The sequence below is a fragment of the Polypterus senegalus genome, chromosome 3 (genome assembly GCF_016835505.1).
Source record: "Polypterus senegalus isolate Bchr_013 chromosome 3, ASM1683550v1, whole genome shotgun sequence".
NCBI classification, from domain to species: Eukaryota; Metazoa; Chordata; class Cladistia; order Polypteriformes; family Polypteridae; genus Polypterus; species Polypterus senegalus.
The window spans coordinates 163868944-163888067 of record NC_053156.1 but is presented as its reverse complement, the minus strand read 5'-3'; positions in this window follow the sequence as shown (position 1 = coordinate 163888067).

Sequence of the window (19124 nt, the reverse complement as noted above, 5' to 3'; positions counted from 1 at the left end):
TCAAGAATGCAAATAAAAATAACTAGTCACAATTGAAACAATTTGTTATGAGTTAATTTTGCAGACCTACATTAACTATAGAGAATTCCATCACTTAGGATATGTGTATTTCAATAAGTCAAAATCATTTAAAAAAGAATACATATAGTACACTGCAAAGCAATGTGATACTACCTTGTACTTCAGACCAGAATCACACATGTAATCACTTTTTGTGACACTAAAAAACACGTAGACACTAGGTTTGAAAGCCTGCTGTGGCCTTGACCTGTCTTGTTCTCTTTGAATGCCAATACCTTTTAGAGTGTTGGCTAGTTGAGGTGTTCTTTCGTCTGCCCCTGGGAATGAACTCCTCCGTTAGCATTACCACAAGCTCATTCCATTAAAGGGCTTGTTTATTGAACAACAATAAACTTCAAGACTTTAACCTAAGAACCTAAAATAACTGATGACGTTATTTTCTATTTTTATGGGCCACAAGAAACAACAAATGTAAACTTGGAACAAAATATAGCTAGCTTCACTGCCGAAAAGATTCAACAATCACCTGAATGAAAGTTTCCATCCTCTTTTTCATACTCCTTCTGATTGAAAGGATGTGCTCTCATCTAGTCCCATCCTGTCCATGAAGTGCGTCCTGCACTCTGCTAAAATATTTTCTGCTCTGTTTATATGATTTATGCCACTATAACATGATTTTCAGCGACTCTTTACAATTTTGATTTTTAGGCTTTCCCACAGTTAGTGGAGTTAATCAAGGAGTCCTAGACCTGCCAGGACCACATGTATTTTGCAATTTGGCTGCCCCCTTAACCCCCTAAAACCCAGAACTGCATTAATAGATTAAATGAGGGTGACAAAGTAAGGTTTTGACAGAGGTGGCTGTGTTCTGAAAGAGGCTGAGGAAAAAATAGCTAAGGACAAAAACCAAAGCTTTCATATCAAAGTTAAACATATTTATATTTAAACTAAATAAAACAAACTTTGCCTGAAAATGTGTAATAATCATGTTTATTTGTGCCAGGGCAGCCTAATATTATAATTAGAGTTTTTTTTTTTTATATATGAGATGGGTTGTATAAGCAGTAGCTTTAATATTTGCAGGGGTGACTTAAACCCCCTCAGGCTGCACTGTGGCATATTGTCTGGGTTTGAATATATAACATTTATTAAAATTGGACTACTGTAAAGATACAGACAGACAGATCTGAAAAAAGAGAAAGGAGAGCAATTTAAGTTAACATGGTGTAAACAGGGGAGCTGTCCACACAAGCTATAAGAAAACCCAGCATCTGTTTAGAAATGTAATGGCTCCAGATGTGTCCTTGCACTATTTTCTCTATTTTTAATCATTTATTTTTGCTTTTAGAGCATTCGACTGAATTCTTTTTTGTGTGTTCTGTCAAGATTGTTGGAAGAAAGGATTCACCTTTCGAAAACTAAGAAATGAATAAAAAAATTATTTTGAGAGTAATTTTTTTTAATTAATTTTTAATTTTATTTTCAGTAAGCAATACATTAGAATGCAGTACTCATTCAAACAAATAATGTCAACGTAACAGAACCAACAAATAAAAAACACAGTTCAACTCTCATCAAAACGAATGGAATTTTTAAATAGCTTTAGAAAAAATAGTTTTGGATCCCATTTGTATTTTTTTTTTGTGTTTGCTCTTGTCCAATTGGTGGCTTCACACTAGACAGAGGCTTTTTCAATTGTCTGCTTTCTCTTACTGAATAGCAAATGTTCAGTTCATGTTGAGCTGACCATTTTTCACCAAGTATCCATTTTGTGGTTCCAGCATTTTATTACCAGGTTGCTAGGACTGTTGCTGAGGCTGTCTCCCAATACATCTCTGGGTCCTTTTAAACAACATACTTATAGTTGCTCACTAATTCTTTTAACAAAAGGCAATTCAGAGAGCCTGTGCATTGTCTATTTTGCAGTCCAACCAAGTCACTTTGGATTCTTGGAAATGGCATAACAGTGTGGAGTCTGTGTATTCTTTCAGTCTCTGTGGATTTTCTCTGCACTCACAAGGTTTCATGGCAAATACCAAATACCTGAATGTTTTGTTCTTTGGCAATTCTAGTATGGTCCTTTGTTAGTGGGCCCTATGATGGACTACAGCCTTATCCAGGGTTGGTCTATGCCTTGTGCCCAATGCTGCCCTTACACTACCTTGAATGGGCCCAAGCAGGCTATGGTATATTATTTTGACTTACTGTAAAACCCAGAATTACGTTTACATTAAACTGGTTGAAGTATTGATACTGTATACAGCATTTTAACATTGTATATAATCATATATTATTCATTTTTATGAAAAATTGACAATGAACATGTTGTATACAGCTTGTTTTTATGAACTTTGTTGACCTGCTGCAAACCATATAGGAGTTTATATACATTTAAGGTTATGTCATTTCACTAAGATTTTATATCTATTTCTTTAGGCAGTGAATTTACAATTCACAGATTACTTACTTATGCAACGTTAAAAGCACTGCCAGCTTTCAAATGTCATAATAAAAACATTACCTGTGGTTTATTGGCATCTGGTGGTCTTCAGCAAATACTTCATAGTTGGCCAGGGGATTATTTTCTCACTTTTTCTTCTGTTATTCTTCCTGATTTTTATGGCTGCAGATTAAGTCTGAAGTGGTGTGTGTTACCTGTGAAGTCTGGTATCCATGTTCTGTAAATAAAGTGATGAGAAATTGGCAAAAAATTGATAACTCATGTGATTGTTAATTTAATAAATGTTTATGAAATATACCTAATTGCATTAGTGCATTTAGTGCAAGAAATAAAAAGAAAAAAGCATAAATTTAAAAAGTCGTCAACTAAGCCAGCACATAAGGACTTAAAGAGACTGGAAGGCAAATTCCTCATATCTTGTAAAATGTATAATTAAAAGTTAATTCCACCTGTTTCAAAACTCCACTGAGGTCTTGTTAACATTTTTTTTCTTCCAAATGTATATTTCTTGCAGAAGAAGTAAAACCATAAATATTTTTTCATATTTTACAAGTACATGAAGCAGCACTTCATCTTTTTCCTGTTAACTTTGGAGCTCATGAAAGAGCTTCTAATTCTTTACAATGATGCTATTTCACAATAAATGTTATCCTGCATTTTGCTAAAATATTGTGCTTATTTTTACAGTAATCAATAGAGATATTTTTGTAAAAACTAATGGAAAAAACAAAGGAAAAACTGAAAAGACAGAATGATTATTCTCATACCGATCTTCATTCTTCGTTACAGTTTATTTATAACAGAATAGAAAGTAATTGAAACATATAAATGTGGTATCTTAAACTATACAAATCATTACATTTCCAGAACAAGTTTAAGTATTCATTTAAGTGATAAATTACATCCATTATGTTGAAGTATAAATTAAATTAACTTCATTGCTTCCTTTTGCTTTCCAGTGAACAGTACTAAAGTATTTAACAATTATTGCATCACAGCTATAATTTTTCTATTTCCTGAAAGAACTTGACACTAAGTGATGTGAAGACATCCAGTCAAAGGAATATCTCACAAACTTTCTGGAGGAGTGATATCAAACAAAGACAGAACCCAATTTATTATGTTGTGTGTGAAACTAAGTAGATAGGTAGGGTATATATTGCAGTATATATTATGTAAATAGTTACTTTTTAGCCAGTTAAGGAAAAAAAATGAGATAGATAGATAGATAGATAGATAGATAGATAGATAGATAGATAGATAGATAGATAGATAGATAGATAGATAGATAGATAGATAGAACTTAATTTTTCCCAAGGGGGTATCACTGGGTGGAATCAAGTCAGGATCACATATCGTCTTCTGGGTTGGTGACTTCCATGCTATGAAACAAATATGTTTTCCCTTTCATTTCATTTTGGTAAACTATAAAGAGATAAAGCTGATAATATGAAAATCTAGCAAAGGATTATAGAGAGAATGCTCAGGGGAAACCACCATATGGGAGGAACAATTATGCCAGGCAGTGGATGCAGTGTTTACATTGAGAAAGCTCATAAAGAAAAAACAGGAAGGCATGCATATAGTGTATATTGATTTCAAGAAGGCTTACAGTACATTAGCATGCCATATAAAGAGGTTTGGAGGTGCACAGGCAAGAAAGAAGTGGCAGAGAAGTATGTAAACATTGTCTAGGATACATACGAGAGGGAAGACACAGGCAGGGCCACCTTTAAGTATGGGTACAATGGGCACTGACCAGGGCCCCATGGTGTTTCTGATGCCTATGTATGTTTCTGCTTTGCGATTAAAACAGGAGACCCAGCACACTACTTTGCCTGGTGGCCTATGATGCTGGTAAGATGGCCCTGGACCCAGGTTAGAAGCAGTATCAGGGTTACAGACAAGATTCCATATAGTAGGTCTGCACCAGGGATCTTCTTACCCCTTCATCTGGTTATGGATGTGTTGATTCATGGGATAAAAGGGCAGCCCTCCCGGTGCATGCTGCTGGCTGCCTGTTGTGTGGCAATAAAAAAGGAGAAAGTGGAGAACCTGAGGAATAATGATGCTTGAAGATAAATAGAAAGAAAGAATATTTGAGGTTCAATTTATAAGGTTTTAATTATGAATGGGATTCAGAAGTTATCTTGCAGGTAGAACTATTAAAAAAAACTGTTAGTGTAAATACCTAGGATCAGCGGTAGCCCAAGATGGAAAACTGGATGCAAAGATAATCCACTTGGTGCATTGTAGATGGAAAAATTGGAATAAGGTACCAGGAGTATTGTACAATTGAAGAATCAATTGCAAGGTTTAAAGATAAGGCCTTTAAAGCAGTGGTAAGAATAGTAATGATAGATGGAGCTGAGACATGAGCAATAATGGGAGCACAGGAAAAGAAGTTCAATGTAACAGAAATGAGAATGTGTGAAGGTACAAAGAAAGACAGAATACGAAACAAGATAATCAAATGTACAGCAAAAGTAGGAGAGATGTCTAACAAAGCACAGTAAAGTAGATTAAAGTGGTATGGACATGTCGTGAGCAGGGACAATGAGCATGCAGGCAAAAGAGTGATGGTATTGGAAATATAGTGGAAAAGAAAGTGGTGGAGGCAGAAGCAGAGGTGTGTGGACAGACTAAAGGAATGGATCTGATCAGGAGGAGGTCCAGGACCAATCTGTATGAAGAAAGATGGTCAAACATATCATTCCCACATAGAAGTGATAAATGAAGAAGATAGAGAAAAAGATGAAGAAACATGACTGAATGATCAAACTCCTGACAATGAATTCTCACAATTACATTTTCCAGTGTGACTGCAAAAAGAATAAAAACCATGGCGCACAGATAATCATATCCGAGCACAGAAATCACTGGTATACCTGCCCATATAATGTTGACTTGTAATTGTGCTGTGTACAGCACAAAGAACCTGTTTTAAAAATAAAAGAAAATCACACATCCCTTTTTATAAAATATTGACTGTGACCATCACTTTTTAAAAATTTTCCTTCTAAAGCAACTGCTAGCCATATTTAATTTTTGATTCTCCAGGACTGTTTTGAATATGTTTTTCATACTGAAACACAGTGAATTTCTTTAATGTTAGCCATGTAAACTCAGCAAATTTGCACAAATGTTAACACTGCTTTTGAGCAACACTAATGTCCTAAAGTGGTCATCCTTTCTTGAGCAGTCTTTGCTCTGGGTGTATGACCTTTGCTTCATCATTCTGATACGAAGGTGAAAGATTTATGAAATTATTTAAACATCATACTAATATAAAGGAACCCTTCCTCACAACAATACCTCCAAACACCACCACCCACACAGTGAAACACACGCATATAGAAAAGCTAAACAGATAAGAGTAACAAGATACTTGTTGTCCAGTGTTACTGATATATTTGTTACCACCTACAAGGAGGCAAGAAAAGAAAAAAGGAAACATCAACACAGAGGTTGTGATAAAAAAATGAGAAAAAATTGAAAAGAAAAAGTTCAGCCATTGCACATCTAATAATAAAGTAGGGTTCTAGCAGTACTATTGCGAGGTATGACTACTCCAAGAAACACTGGGCAGCCCAGTTCTAACCAGGCTTATCATGTTATTCCCCTTATCAATAATTATAGTCCAATTCTTTTGGCTGATAGCTCCTAGAATATTATGTTGTAAAGATATGATTTCCACTGCGTTAATAAATTGGGATTATTAGTGTTTCAATGGTGACCAAGGGAAAGCAGTCTTTATAATCATAAAATTGTATAATCATAAGGGATGCATCACAGAGTTCCAGTAAAAGGAAGAGAGGAAAAAATGGAATTTTTATAGGAAGAATGGAATTTACACATTTTGATATTTTTAGCTAGAAAAATGAAATCAGGAGACAGGTCCAAAATATATGCAGTCTAGAGAATGAGTGGTATCCAACGGGAAAAGAGTGAGAAAGTTTTGGTTGTAGGTTTCAGTAAACAAAATTAGTCTATGCAGCACTAACTGGAATTGAGTGGGGAATGCGATTATGAAAAATAAAAGGATTTCTGACAGGAAAAAGGTTAATGTATACTGTACATTTGCATTCATAGTCATTATGATTTCAAAGTCAATAAATGATACAGTTTGTCTAGTTATATATTGTACTGTATGTAAAGAGGGCCATTTGTACACCAAACACAAGGAAATTTTCCTCCCCAGGGAAGAAACCGGAAAGTCTTCAGATAAAATTGGACTGCCAGAGCAGGAGTGGTAGCATTTCAGGTAAAGAATATTAAAACAGTTCTTAATTCCAATAATCTCCCACTCTAAATCCCTCCATTTCCCCAAAAAAATAGACAATAAAATTGCAAGTCCTTTTCCCAACCCGTCATAGCAGCATACAATATTTAGAAAAACACAAACATGATTAGTCCTGCTCTTTCCCTCTGCTGCAACATAACCAACCAAAAGAAAATGGGCCAAAGAAAGAACATGCAGTATCATGAACACCTACAGAACAACTAGCCACAGTGCTTCCTGTCCCCTTCTTCTATGTGTCTGAATGCAATAACCACAAAAAATTCTAACAAAGCAAAAAGTAAATGCATCTTTGCAGACATGTTTCCCTCCCACTCCCAACATTATCGCCTTGGGAAATTACAATATAGAGTAGCTGTTGAAATGCTGTTAAAACATGAATATGCAAAAGACATTATTAAACCACAATTGAAGTATCTGGCATGTATCACAAAAGCACTATTTACTATTGTTTTTTCTTTAATTTTTTGTTATAAATTTGTATAACTGAAAATTCTGGGGGGTTTTTTTTGAGTCAATGAATCTGTTTTTCTGGTTTATTCCTTTCCAAAAACTGTAATTTATACTTTGTAAATTTTATTTAGGCCGTTTCAGCTGCCATTTTGCTTATATTCTGATCATCACCAGTTTTTCTTATTCATGGTTATGACGCTGCCACGGTTACTATAGTGCAGTCACAGAGGTCATGGCACTGACACTATGTGACAGGTTAAAAGGTCATCTTTCGACACATTTCCTTTTCCAAGACTGGGGATATACTATGACAAAAAAGTGCAAATAAGTTTATTCTATTCAAGAACCTTTTTGTGAACTAAGATTTTTGATTCACTTTTTGGTTTTCTCACTAGTTTTCTTCAATCTTCTGGTTTCCTTTTTTACCATGTCTCTTCTTCTGGGGCCTTATGTATAATGGCATGCATAGAATTCGCACTATAACATGGCGTAAGCACAAAAGCCGAAATGTGCTTACGCACAGAAAAATCCAGATGCAGGGATCTGTGCGTACTCCAACTTTCACGTTCTTCCGCTACATGAATCCCAATCAGCATGAAAAGTAACGCTCATGCACGCGCATTATGTAACGCCCCAACTCCTCCCAGAATTACGCCTCTTTGAATATGCAAATCAATATAAATCGCCCTTAAGCGCAGCCTTCTGTGAAAAGACAATGGGAAAAGCACAGGGGAAAATATAAAAATTTCAGCGAATACCAAGTGGAGGCAAAGGAAAAGCATATTATTTGTTTAATTAAACCGTGGTATAATCAACAAAAGGAAGTTGATTGAGTGACATAGCATGTTGGAGAAACTTGAAAGCTCACGTTCACAAAATCGCACAGTGCCGGAAATAAAAAAGAAGTAACATATCAAAGTCGCCGTGAAAAGGTGAGTTGTAGCCCACTGTCTGAGTGTCATATGAAAGCTTATTAGGGTACAGAGAAAAATAAGGCAAACAGTGGGGAAAAAGCATGAAATGTCAACTTCAATCTCAAAATTTCCACTTTAATCATGTTGTTTATTTTGTCATTAAAATAGAACATCATAAACTTCATCTTAAAATCGTTTAATTAACCAGTTTCTCAAATCACATCATAATTAAAGTATAGCACGTAAAATGTTTTGTTTTGTATGTGATCTTCTATGTGCTCTATGTGTGTGAATCACTACGTGCTTCTTAAGCTGGCTCTCTTCCTCTGACAGGACACAGAATCCATTACATTCATGATATTACAGCTCTCTGAATAACTAAAATACTGAGATGTATACGTGATATTATTTTCATGATGATAGTTAAAGCATGTTATTAAACATGGGTTTCACGGCGCAGTGATTGTGTGCGACCTTCGATGAAATTATTTATTGCAGCAGTACTCATGGGCGGCTCTATGTCCAATAGAGAAAATCCAATGTCAATATGGTATCTTATGCACGGTGGATGGCCACATCCGTTGCGTACACTGCTTGGCCGCCTCGCGCTCATGACACAAGCATTTAACTTTTGTCGAAATTTGCCACTGCGTTTTTAGCTGTGTCGTTATCTTCTCTTTCTGTTTTATATTCAATATATATTGGCATGGCCGGCCCTGCAGTCCTTGATTTTCTTTCTCCAAGTAACCGATCCCCACACAATCAGCTCTGTAATAGACGTTAAGCCATCTGTAAGCTTAGAGCGCCGATTCTTCAAAACGTTTAAGTAACATTGAAATATCTTCGTAGTACATGTTTAATTATTCTATCCTTCACGCCAGTCCCAGTGAAAAATATACAGTAGATTATTTAAATGAAGTTAAAGTTTTATCTGTATAATATAATAAACATATTTTGCTGCATTTCATCTTAAAAATGATATCGTCATCATATGTAAATATGCGCTTTATAAAGTGCCGCAGGTTGTGTAATATTATAACTGTAATGCAAGTTTACAGTGAGGCAATTGTACTTATAAGTACTAACAGTTCTACAAGGAGCACTTGATTGAGTGTGTTTAAAGTTCTTGGGATGAAACTGTTTCTGAACCGCGAGGTCCGTACAGGAAAGGCTTTGAAATGTTTTGCTGTGGCTGAGACAGCTTGTTCTTGAAGCTGTAATACCGATAATTCTCTTTCCGATCAGCTGCTGCTGTGATTCACACTCAGATACAGTGATAAAAATACTCCAAATGGTGCAGTGAGAGTAATATGGAAAAAGATGATCTGCTGTGGCAACTCCTAACGGGAGCAGCTGAAAGAAGAAGAAGGTGCAGTTAGAGTAACAACGCTAAAGCAGTTATGGTATTTGGAATACTATGGCTATTCCCTGGACCATTATATTGTTACAAGTTAATTACAATCAGATGCATTACACTAATAAATAATATGCGGTTAGTTTCAGTGTATTTATAAAGCCGTGTCAGGAAAATAAAGAGTAACCACACAGGAACAGTAGCACTGCTTTGACGCTGGGTGCCGCCAGTCTGCAAAACCGAGCGGAGAACTTGCGTACGACAAGGTATGAGGAACAGTGGAAAAGTGCGTGGCTTTACACCAAGTGTAGGTTTTATACATCGCGATTTGAATGTGGAAAAGTTCTCACGCAACATTTCTGTGCGTACGCACCGTTTATACATGAGGCCCCAGATCTGTTACAAAATACCTTGTAACTATTCTTAATAGCATAACACCATTAATGTAGAACAGCACCCCAACTGGCACTTACAAGCTAGTTCATTGCAGCAGAGTAGTTGGATTGCCTGTAATTCGCCCACAACTCTGCCAACAAAGATGTATAAGCCATTGAGATATAGAGAGAAGCTTTCTTTAACCTTAAAATTATAAATTAAAAAAAGAAATAATAATAATAATGAATAGGAAAGAGTAACTTTACTATGTTCTAATTTGCCTAATAGTTCTAAAATAATAGTTTTAATATTTACCCAGACTTCTGTGTCAAGTTCATTGTAAAACAGTGGTGATCTCCCAGATACTGAATCTGACATGAAGACAGAAACATGATAATTAAAAAGAGATAGGACCTTTTGCCTGGAAGTTATTAATAGTGACTGAAGCTTGCAGAGGATCATCATATATTACAAAGCTGGCATCATGAAATACTGTACCTGATTTGCATTGGATACAAGAAGGAACTCTGTAATTCTGCATTGTCTGCTGTTTTAATCCTAGGAGTTATTAAGCACCAAATAATCAGGAAACAGAAAGAAGCCCAGATTTTTTCGCCTTCCTAAAAACAATTTGTCTGTAAAGTCTATTAAAAATTTGACTATATTAGTTAGATCTTGGGTAGGATTATCTTCTCCACTCATCTCTATACCCACAGCAGCAAGGCAGAGTGACAAGGCAAGCAAAGCACAGGAGCAGGTTTAAACTTTTATTCATTCATTTTAGATTCATAATATGCCAAAAGAAAAAAACAAATCAAATGACTATGTAAAATTACTCCATACAACCTGAAAGTCTTAGTATTTTTTACAGATAATGTGTGTCGATATGAAGTGTAGCTCACAGCATCGATCAGTTCTGGTCCTCTTTCTCCCCTCATCAGGCTTTCACTTGAAGCTGCTAACTTTTTAAACTTTTTCAGGGCTAAGGTGAACACCTCGAACCTTTGTCCCATGATATGTTGACAGATGTTAACACGTTTGGTCCAAAATATGATCCATTTACCACCTGTAGGTAAAGCAGAATCTGCCCAGAAGCAGCAAAAAAAGACTCTTTGTACTAATATTTGCTTTTTTGTGTGGTTTACGTAAACTGCAATTACAGAGATAAACACTTTAGTCTTATAATTCTTATCATGAATTTATCATCTTTAATACTTTAAACACTTACAGTATGTAATATATTACTGATGATAAAATACTTATGTCCCCCATCTCCAGTCCTCAGTCTGTTGCTGTTTGCTTTTCAACATTTCCTTGTCTTTAACTTCTCTCAAATAATGTTAAATGGCTGTGCGCAGATTTGTAAATATCCACAAGCTCTTCAGCAACTATTTGCTTCATATTGCCTAGCAGCATCTCTACATGCTCCGATATTCCCAAGCAATTTGAGGATATGCAAAATGGGACCTTTTTTTGATTCATTGGATACTGTCGCATCCCAAAGATAAAATTTGTATTTGAAACAGTTGTTGTGTGTAAGTGTGGGGTGGCATTGGCAAGTTTGTACCTTTCCCTAGTTCTGTTAATAGCAGATTGACTGGATTCGTTATGCCCGCCAATGGTTCAGGTGGAAGAGAGCGACTGGCTTGGAAGGCCAAATAAACTGTAAGGAGAGGAGCTGATCATACTTAAAAACATGGTAGGAAAAAGGGGGAGAAGTAGGGAAGACAGCGCCAGATCAGAAGGAAAAGTCAGACTTAAAAGAGGGAAAGCTACACTACCTGCTGAAAGAAATAAGGTGAACCCAGGCTCATTGCAAGAAAAATCATTTTTCTTTTCTTCGGTGTGTGGTGAATTCAGGAGAGGACAGGCCAGCGTAAGGGGCAATGTCTGATAAGAGTATCCCAGGACTTGGCGCTCCCTTCACAATACCAGACAGCAAAGGATCATTAATAACAGTGGATATTTAAAGGATTCTTTTTTTCATTAATTATTTTCTTACAGTTGTTATTTGTGAATTAGTGGTTCATTTTGTTGGGTGTTTTCTATCATGATTTGTGTGGTAGGGCAGCACTGCAGCACGGTAATTACATAAACTGGAGGGTTGTTTGTTTTGTACATTTTCTTATTTACAGTACAGTAGCATTTATCAATTTAACTTAACATTTGCTTCCATTGGTGTGCTTCTATACTTGTTTGTTTGCTTGTTCTCTGGATCATTTCATTATTTTGTTTTTATTTGCTGCTGCTCTAGATCGGCAGTGCATATTGTAATTGTGACGGCTTGGAGAATGGTACAAATTGAACTGTAGATATATGCAGAATGTATTATTTAATTTAGAAAAATGGCAAAAAGCAAGTGGCTTCATGGAGCAAACTCAACATATACTCATCTGTTGGGGACTTTCTCATGGTTCTCCTTTTTCATTTTGTAGTCTGCCATCTCTGCCCTACCAGAAAGATATAAAAAGTGAATTTCACAATGGCTAATGTCATGTACAGAAACACTATTTCTAAGATGTGGTTATTTAAACAATTGCATATCAGCAAAAAACTTGTGGCTAATCAACATCCATGTTTCTGAGTTTGAAGTAAAATATGGAATGAAAAAATATATAACCAAGTATTCTCCAGTACAATTTCTAATATTTAAATAACTTTTTGAACCTTGGTGAACTGCCTTCTGGGACACTACTGAGTCAGGATATTCAGACTCTAACAGATTTACTGATTTAGCTCTGTAATGCATTTTGGATTCACAAACCAAATGAAAACCCAAAGCTGCAGTGTGAAATATGCTGTTATCGGATATGTGTGAGAATTGGTGAGCCAGAAACATGACTTGCCAAAAGGCACACATTTACAATAAATGCAAGTGAAAGACAGATAGGAACTCTCTTTGTTATAAATAGCGCTTATGCAATTAAATCCTGCTGAAACATATAAGAGAAGTAAATTTTTGAAGAGATTAGGAAACTAAAATGTTATTTAAAATGCTGTACTGAAGAAAGTTAAGTGAAAGAAAGATTGCATTTAAATAAAAATAGAAGTAGGTAATTTTGACTTCTGTGCTTAACAAAACACATAAACAGTTCAATTTATTAAAATAATTTAACAAATAACACACAAAAATACAGTTTTTTAGTCATACCTTTCAATTTTATATACATTTAGAAATCTCCAATTTTTCTCTATGAACATTATTTTCAAAAAGCTTTAACATTTACAGTGGAAAAATTCAAGGAAACTCTAAATATATCAATTTTGTTAAAGAGAGATTGTATACTAATTAATTATTATATACCACCTCTCTTGAGGGTGGCACGGTGGCACGGTGGCGCAGTGGTAGCACTGCTGCCTCGCAGTTAGGAGACCTGGGTTCTCTTCCCGGGTCTGCCTTGTGTGAAGTTTGAGTGTTCTCTCAGAGTCTGTGTGGGTTTCCTCCCACAGTCCAAAGACATGCAGGTTAGGTGCATTGCTGATCCTAAATTGTCCATAATGTGTTCTTGGTGTGTGGGTGTGTGTGCCCTGCGGTGGGCTTGCGCCCTGGGATTGACCCTGTGTTAGGATATAGCGGGTTGGCCAATGACTGACTGACCTCTCTTGAGGTGCACACTGTCTGAAGGATTATAGTTCTGCATTGTATCTTGTTACTGAAGCTTATTTTCATGGTTTTGTTTTTCTTTGACCTTCTTAAAGGTATAAGCTTGCATCTTTCTACATTTCTCCCCTACTTACGCTTCACCATTTCTACAGTGAGGAGGTCAGCTTTGGATCACATACTGTTTATTGTGCCAAATCATTTAACCATGGCTCCGGTTTATGCGTTGAGCATTTGACTTTAAACAGAGCAACAGAGTCTAAAATGTTATAACAAGTATCATTAAACAAAGTGACCAGACTATCAGTGCTCAAATGAGGTGGGAGGAAGCGCACAGCATCCATAAATCCATCTGCCATAATTCAGTGTAATTCCTTCCAGAAATTCAGAGAACTCGTGCATAAAATCCTTATTAAATTTTGGCGGCTGATACACCACTGCACACAACACAAGACAAGGACTGTCCATTTCAAACAGCTGTAATTCAAAGTTAGAGTAACTGTCAATCTTCAATTGGCGACAGTAATAATGGTTTTTAATTATTGTTGTTACAGTCAGGGTTACACACATATACATATAAATGTGAAAGATACCAGTAAAGGTACTCTTTAGATCAGATAAAAAGTTCCACAAGATATCTAGAAACAAGATTTACATTCCCAAGTAATTAGTTGAAGAAAATGCCTATTAGTTAACATCATTTCTGTTTGAAAAATCACATAGATCAGGTATTAGTGCTTTAAACTGCTTGCACACAAATTCTTTAAATGTCACACAATTTCTGAAACCTGTCACTTTGAGCAAAATCATACACCAAATATGGAAAACTAAAACCTAATTCGTGGCCTTTCGCTTAGCTTTCAATTTCATAAATTACTTTTTTCAAAAACACCACACACACTTCTCTAACTAAAACACAAAAATGCAACAGGAAGTAACTTGCTTGCCTTTTCCAAACAAAACCAATAAAAACTTATTCACCAATGTTTCACATGTACATGTGTAAACACTAATTTCTTAATTGATAAATAACAAATCACTGCTTTAGTATAGACCTATGAACAGGCCAAAGGTCAGAACAATGGATGTGAACATTTCAGGGAGAGCAAGCAAGTTGAAGTGGAAGTAGGAGGGAGAGGTAGGGAATGAGGATGAAAACAGTTCAAGAATTTGTAATAAAACTGATGAAATTTACAAAGTCAACGCTACTTACAGTTTTTCTTTCAGAATGCTTTCATGCAAAAAGTGGAACCTGAGACATAAACACAGAAACAATCACCTCATGTACCAAATCTCATTACCAAGGCTGTAAAATAATATGCTAATTTTAAACTGTTCTCTACATTATACCCACTTTACAAAATGGAACCATGTTGTGTGTAGATTGGAAAACACAGTCAATCAAAATGCAACACTCATTGGTTAACAGACCACACCTGATCTCAAGTGTGGAAACACTCATAGCTAATTTCTCAACTTAGATAGCAGATCATGAGCAATATGTTCATTATCTTGGTTTGGACAACATTGGAGGCAAATATTGCTCAGAGAGGAAGAGGTGTGAGGGTAAGAGGAGGATGTGGACAAGGACAAGGAAGAAGACTAAGAGGGTCCATAACTAATGAAATATGTGTCACCCTGGTTAATCATGTGATCAACCATGGTTTGAGTGTGAGGTAGGCTGAGTAAAGAGTCCAGCTAAACCTTAGTTGCTTCATGGTAGCTGGTGTCATCTGAATATTCAGAAATGAAAACAGATATGTACACTGCACACTTCATGATACTATGATACATTTTTACATCACTACATACAGTAAAGCTACCACATCCATGGTATATGTGTAATCTATATTGTCTAGACATAAAACGTACAATAAATGTACATTTCATTTCACATTGCAAAATACCTTACACCCTATCCATTCACATTATGGTTATTTAGAATTAAAAGATGACCTCTTGCTGGTAGAAGAAACTGGCTGTTTTCCCCACAGCAGGAGGAGCATATTGTGAATATGGCCTTGGGTAAACACCGGCATTCGATTCCCTCAGACACCACCACCTTCAGTAATATCAAACGAGTTAACATTGCCTCTCTCTTTTAATGGTGTAAAATCAGAATGAAACAGATCTACAGAATGCCATTTGACAAGAACTCTGGCACAGTAAAACAACTGTGTTATAAATTTGTGCAGATGAGTCTTTCCTAGCTTTTTTGTCATTGTTATTATAGTTACTGTATACAGTAACAGTGCATTGTTACACCATACAGTATTGAGTGCTCCACATCTGTTCAGAGTGTTCTGTAATGCTCTTGCCGTGTCTATTTCAGAAAATCATGCAGCTTGATATTGTTAGAGTGTGTCACAAGAACATTTATGTTAATGAGATTGGCTTCACCTTGAACAGAACAAGACACAGGGAAAGAAATGTCATAGGGAAACATGCCATTATCAGTGTTCCAGGACAGTGAGGGGGCAGTATTACTATGTGTGCTGCCATGGGACAAAATGGGTTTTTACATCACCAAGCCATTATTGGGCCATACAATACTGACCACATCATAGCATTTCTTGACACCCATCATCAGAAGGAACCAACGCAGTCCAGGGGATTCACGCATAATGCCGTTCATAGAATTCACACTAAAACAAGGTGTATGGACAAAAGTGGAAATGTACGTATGCACAAAAAAATCCAGATACATCCGTTCTTCCGCTACATAAATCCGTCTACGTGAAATGTAATACTCGTGAACGCACCTGTCGCACTTCCCAGACTTCCCAGAATTACGCAATTGGCAAAAGCATAGGAAAAAAAAGAATTTCAGTGAATACTAAGTGGAGGCAAGGAAAAATGTACTATTTGTTGGTTTAAGCAGTGATATAAACAACAAAAGGAAGTTGATCAAGTAATAGAGTGGTGGAGAAACTCGAAAGTTTAAGTTGAGAAAGTTGCAAATTGCCCAAAATAAATAAGAAATGGTCAGATATCAAAGTCACCGTGAAAAGGCGAATCGTAGCCCACCATCTGAGTGTCATATGGAAGCGTATTAGGGTACAGAGAAAACAAAAACAAAATAGGGACACAGTTGAAAAAACTATCCGAATGTCAACTTTAATCTCAAACTTTCCACTTTAATCACATGGTTTTTTTGTCATTAAAGTAGAACGTCATAAACTTCATCTTAAAATCGTTTAATTTACTAGTTTCTCAAATCCCTTTGTAACTAAAGTAGCACGTTAAATACTTTGTATTGTATGTGTTCTTCTATGTGCTCTATGTGTGTGAATCACTACGTGCTTCTTAAACAGGCTTTCTCTTCTGCCGACAGGACATAGAATACATTACATGCATGATATTACAGCTCTCTGAACAATTTAAACATTAAGATATATACTTGATATTATTTTCATAATCACAGGAATCATAGGGCGCAGTATAGGTGATGAGCTGGCACCCTGTCCAGAGATTGTTCCTGCCTCCCGCAAGATGCTTGCTGTGCCATGTGTAACCTTCAATGAAATAATTTATTGCAGCAGTACTGTCTCTCTCAAATGTAATAACCTCCAATTCCTGTCCTTCCTTTTCTTTCTCCAAGTAACCAATCACCACACGATCAGATCTGTAATAGATGTCAAGCCATCTGTAAGCTTAGAACGCCAATTCTTCAAAACCTTTACGAAACATTGAAATATCTTTGTGGTACATGTTTAATTATTCCATCCATCTATTCATCCAGGGTCACGCCAATCCCAGTTAGCATTCAGCCGCGAGGCAGGAACAATCCCTGAATGGGCGCCAGCTCGTCGCTGCCGCTGTCCACCGTGTCCTCACATGTTTAATTATTAACAATATACATTATTTTAATGAAGTTTAAAACTTATCTGTATAATGTAATAAACATGCTTTACTGCATTTCATCTTAAAAATGATATCAAGAGCTCCAAGAAGACAGTGCTTGGAAATCTAAATCGACTTAGAAGCCAGTCATCTTCATATGTAAATACACGCTTTATAAAGTGGCTCAGGTTGTACAATAATATAACTGTAGTGCAAGTTTACAGTGAGGTGATTGTACTTATAAGTACAAACAGTTCTACCAGGAACAATTGATGGACTGATTGAGTGCGTTTAGAGCACTTGGAATGAAACTGTTTCTGAACTGTGAGGTCCCTACAGGAAAGCCTCTGAAGTGTTTGCTGTAATGTATTGAAGGAGTTCAAATAGACTGTGTGCATGGCCGAGACAGCGTGTGCTAGATGCTGTATCACGATAATCTGATCAGCTGCTGTACAGCTGTGATTCCACACTCAGATACAGTGGGATAAATACTCAGCGGTGCACAACGCTAAAGCAGCTATACTATTTAGAATAGTTTGGCCATTCAGTGCACCATTATATGCTTACAGGTTGATTACAATTAGATGTCTTAAACTAATAAACAATATGCAGTTAATTTCAGTGCATTTGATAAAGCCGTGTCAGAGATGTAAATCTAAAAATAAAGAGAAACCACACTGGAACAGTAGCACTGCTTTGACCCTGGTACCGCCAGTTTGCAAAACCAAGCAGAAAACTTGTGTATGGCAGGAATTGAGCTGTCGTGAAAATGTGTGTGGCTTTATGCCAAGTTTAGTTTTTATACATCGTGATGTGAACATGGAAATGGGCTTATGCAAAATTTTTGTGCATACGCACCATTTATACATGAGGCCCCAGATCTGTCATCATCTGTGATAATGTGAATTTCTGCTATTGTGCAAAATTGGTTTACCAACCATCCACAAATACAGTATATACTGTATAATATTATATTATATTTAATTTTGAATATTGCATCACTATTTAGCCTAACAACAGCAAACAGAATTTTGATAAGTACTATGATCTATGGATATACAAAAATTGTAAAATACTGCAGCTATAATCTGGCATGGCATATTTGCATTTCTAATGAGACAGTAATGTTAAGTTACTTTAGTTTTTTACTTTAGATCTCCTATGTCTCTTTGTTATCAGTTTTCTTAATGGCTGTCCTTTTCACTTCCTTTTCACAGGATGTAACACACTGTTTACTTCAAATGCATATTTTACAATTCATATTTTCATTAACATCCATCCATCCATTAACCAACCTGCTATATCCTAACTACAGGGTCACGGGGGTCTGCTGGAGCCAATCCCAGCCAACACAGGTCGCAAGGCAGGAAACAAACCCTGGGCTGGGCTCCAGCCCACCGCAGTATTTTCATGAACATAGCTACCAATACTTTCAAGATTACATTGACTCTGGCACTACAATCGCAAATGAGCAACAGAGAGTACACACAATACCTGTGACAAGGTGCTGCCTTCCTGGGTCATTGGATGGATTTAGAGATGTGACACTCAATGAGGTGTCTAATTGTTCCCACACAGTTTTAAGCAAAATTCACCAATGGTTATCTCCAGATGTATATAATATACATCTGGCTCTGCAAGACTAGCTGGTGTCACATCAAATGATACACAATCGCTTGCTAGTTGTCAGAGAGGCAATAATTTATTGCTGGAGTGTGAGGGTCTTATGATAATGAAAAATGCTTTTTCAGGCAACTCTTTTTAGAAATGTTCTTATAGAATGTTAGTTTAGCTACAGTAAT